This window comes from Hordeum vulgare, chromosome 4H, assembly GCF_904849725.1.
Source record: "Hordeum vulgare subsp. vulgare chromosome 4H, MorexV3_pseudomolecules_assembly, whole genome shotgun sequence".
Lineage (NCBI taxonomy): Eukaryota > Viridiplantae > Streptophyta > Magnoliopsida > Poales > Poaceae > Hordeum > Hordeum vulgare.
The window spans coordinates 551754213-551758250 of record NC_058521.1 but is presented as its reverse complement, the minus strand read 5'-3'; the positions used below and the strand labels follow the sequence as shown (position 1 = coordinate 551758250).

The window sequence follows — 4038 nt, the reverse complement described above, 5'->3', positions numbered from 1 at the left end:
TAGCCTGACAAGGATCGGGAGGTTGAGCAGCTACACCGAGAAGGCGCACTTGGAGCTCGAATTGTCGCTCGAATGAAACGATGAATCCGAGGAATGCTGGAGCATTCCGGAGAGAGTACTCCAGTGCAAACTGCTTAGAACCACAAATGTCGAGCCATCTATGGCTGACTACAGAACTACGAACAAGAGATGTAGTGCAACCAAGCCTAGAAAAGATCTCAGTTAAAATGTTGTTATCTAGGAGAGAGGAAAAATCTGGTTGGTCCATATGAATGTTTGGTGGAGCAACCCAAGGAAGTGTTTTTTTCATGGGGGAAATGCCTTCAATTGGGGATGGAGGGCAGTATGTAGTGTCGGTGGAACACGTGCATAAGCGGGGCAGGGTGGTCCTTCATTACCAGTTGGAAATAAAAATATTACAACCACATCTAATGCAGTCCATAAAAAAATGCCTAAAGATTATAATTAAACATCCGAGTGCAGTACATAAAAACTCTAATTAGTACATGAAACGGAGCATCCGCAGATTCAGATGGAAGACTTGAAGTGGTTGTCGTCGACTGTTGTGTAGATCAAGCCGAGATAAATCTGCTCCGAGATAACTTTCCTGAGGATCGACATTAAATGAAGATTGATTGTTGTTATTCATGAACTAAAAAAATAAACGAAGGCTAGAGAAATAACTGTTTTCATAAGGAGAGATGTTTACATTATTTCGTCCTGACTGATGTCTAATGCACTGCGAATCAATTTCAGGCTGACGCCATGCGCGATATCCTTGAATTTTGACAAGAACGGGGTTAGATTGTTGTTGTCATTATTTCTTGAGTTTTAACTTATTCTTCTACGCAACTATATGCAGTGAATCAACCAAGCATCTTACTCATTCATATAAACTTAACAATTTCAAATGCAGTCATCTAAGAATAACAATGCGGAACTTTTTATTTTCTATCAAGGTGTCTCACCTATACGCCGGGTCACGGAGTATGGTGAAAATCTTGTCCTTCGTTGACAATTCCATTGGCACCTCGGTCGGTGTGATTGATGGCCCCTTGGGGAACACAGTTGATGCGCTTGAGGATGGTTTTAACTTTGCCTATCAATTTGAATATTTCGTGAGAATTGGTGTATATGTCATGTATGTTGAAAATAAATAAGTAATGGAAAAGTCACCTTCAAAGCGTTTGTCTGACGAATGTCCAACGTGCAATATATTGAATACAGGTAGTGATGAGTTGTATCATTGTAGTTTACGATGGGCCTGATTTTTTCAGACGAAGCACTAGTAAACAAACAATGTTTGTACTGGTGAACATTTAGGACAATCTAATGAAAACAAAGAGATGGTTTCGGTCTAACCTTATCTTGAAAGCTTTAATCTATAGGAAATATTCGTTCATCCCAGTTTTGCCAAAAACCTGAACGTAATCACCGTTGATGTGTATGTAGGAAGCAGTCAAATTCAAATATTAGCTACCTAAGGTTAGTGACTAGTAATTAGTATTTATGATATATTAACCTTGTTGACCAAGCCAGTTTTGAATCAGCAGCTGTTTCTAGCCTGACAAAGTAACAACAGAATAGAAAGAATTTTAGAAACGAACACTTTCGGGGGTAATTAGCTGGAATATTTCGTCTAATTGTTACCAGTATGATACGTTGATAATGCCAGTGGCATCACGGAGCTCAAAAGACCAGTGATCCATTCGAACATTGGAGTGTGAAACAGTTCCAATCAATATGACCTTCACAAAAATGAAAGGAAAACTTAAGGAAAATAGATGTTCTATTTGAGATGCAAAGAGATGTCATGTTATTTACTCACCGATGAAACAGGGCCCCCTTCGATTAAAATAGGGTAACGTTCGATGTCCTGCAGGAACCCATCATAAAGTTGTTTAATTGTCACAGGCCTGAGCGTGGACGGACGAGGCTGCACAGATGATATAGGTTAAGATCGAGTAAAATGATTATAGCATGCTAGGATGCATAGGCCGGTGGCAAAACTCACTGGGATGACGGTGGATGCAGTGGAGCGTGCTGGGGAAAACATCATGGCTTCGCCGGTGAACAGAGCATGCGTCGCGTCGCCGTTTGCATCCATGACGTTTGAGTGTAGATGGAGGAGGTAGGGGTGCCTCAGTTATATAAAGGTTCATTGTACTGGTCTACAGAGAGGTGTGTGACCTCATATTTTAATGGCGATCTGACTGGTGCGCTGCAGCTTGCAAAAAATCATCTGAGGGAGGTGTTATCTGACTAGCAGGGAGCCTGTCTCGGGTGTTTTTTCACTGTCGTGTATATTGTTTTTTTAATCGATAATGGCTGGCTAGGTTTTTGATGTCAATTGTTATGGACACTTCCAAGCTGTAAGTGCAATATAAACCATTTATCCCATCTGATTAGCATTTTGGGACGATCTGATTAACATTTCCTATGTCTGTCACTAAAGTTCAGTTAATAGGACACCATAAGTCCGTGTGGTGGGAGGGAATGGGTAGCTCTGGGAGACATGCATAGTTTTTTAGAGGAGTAGTACAACGGTCAGGAGGCCATGCCTTGCTGTCCTCCACAAGCCCACGCCCTCCTCTAAAATACTTTGCCAAAAACAATGCCATAACAACCGGCTGGGACGCCAGTCACAACCGGTCTCTTCAAACAGTGCAGCATAAAGTTGATTGTGACAAGTCAAATTGACATTTCAACCGGCGCGCTGTATGGCCGGGTCGAAGACCACGACACTGCGTTGTTCGGCCGGCGCAGCGTATGGCCCGGCTGAGTGTAACGCACTGCACAATGTCACTTAAAGGTTCTGTACTATGGTTGGTTTGATATAGCTGAGCTCATTTAATCCCATGGCTATACATATGGGCACACGGTAAGAGAGTCGGCAAACACTTCTCATCCAACCACAACAGAACTTACACAACGATGGCAACAGTTGATCCAATCCTTAGTTGTGCATGCGGCAGGGCATGCGCCAGGAAACCTGGCTCTGCTGTTTCTAGGAAACACAAGTTCTATTTCAGCTGCCAGAGCTATGGGGTAAGATACTATAGTAAAAGGATAAAAGTTAATTGTTTCATTCCAGTATAGACACTGACTACAAGTTGTTTTTTTTTGTTATTTGTTTTTTTTACACAGGTTCATAGCAGAGCAAGTGAGGTCTATGTATGGGAGGATGAACTGGAGGAATATGTCCAAAAGCGTATACGTGCTGCAGGAGTGAAGCTGCAGGAGCTGAGAGAGGACAGGGACGAGTTCATAGAAGAACTTTCTGATCGTACCAGGGAGATCAGGAAACTAAAGCGGATGAACAAGGTGCTCCAGCTTGCACTAGCGTCAACCGCACCAGTGGCAGCGATGATCGCAGTCACGGCGGCCTGGGCTGGACATCACTGGTTTGTTAAATTGCAAGTACCATGATCGCAATCACGGTTGACAAAAAACGTGGTACTGTTGATCGCACTACCACCATGGTACTCAGCAAGGGTAAAGAGTATCAGTAGATCTATCTCGTTTGGTTTTTTCCTTCCAGAAGTGTGTTAAGTAAGATGTTTGGCTATTATGCAACTGTTCGGTCATCCTTTTATCATTTCAGTCAATCAGGGAAATGATATATTGTATCTGTCTGTTATATGTTTGTTCTAGTAATGCACCAGTTAATTGCCTTTTAATCGTGAGAGCATCTTTTTGTGTGAGATGTAAAAAACCATGGAGACATCATATATTCCAGCGTTGGAACCTATTGCATGTTTGCTGAAGAACGTAACATATCTGTTGCCTCGGGGTAGCAATTGTGTGTAGGTACCGGGAGCGGTGCTAGCTCCGTTTTAACATCTGCACCGTATAACTTGAGTACATGCGCTTCCGTGCCATTTTCATGGGACTGTATGTGTTAACAGCAGTGGTTGGCAATTTGAAACTATCTAACACGACTGACTAAATATATTCAACACACTAAGTCGCCTAACAACTCGGTCATTAAGCATGGTAACATGAAATGGTACGACCTCCTGGCTTTAATCCAACAGG

The 4038-nt window shown here is 42.4% G+C and overlaps 1 long non-coding RNA gene across 1 annotated transcript; it reads right to left on the bottom strand.

Moving 5' to 3' along the window:
- Window positions 1–392: 392 nt before the first annotated feature.
- On the bottom strand, window positions 393–1135 carry LOC123446952. Its single transcript, XR_006631458.1, has 3 exons — window positions 969–1135; window positions 710–777; window positions 393–607 (listed from the first exon to the last, which is right to left on the bottom strand). It is a non-coding gene; the product is annotated as an uncharacterized LOC123446952 (long non-coding RNA).
- Window positions 1136–4038: the final 2903 nt, after the last annotated feature.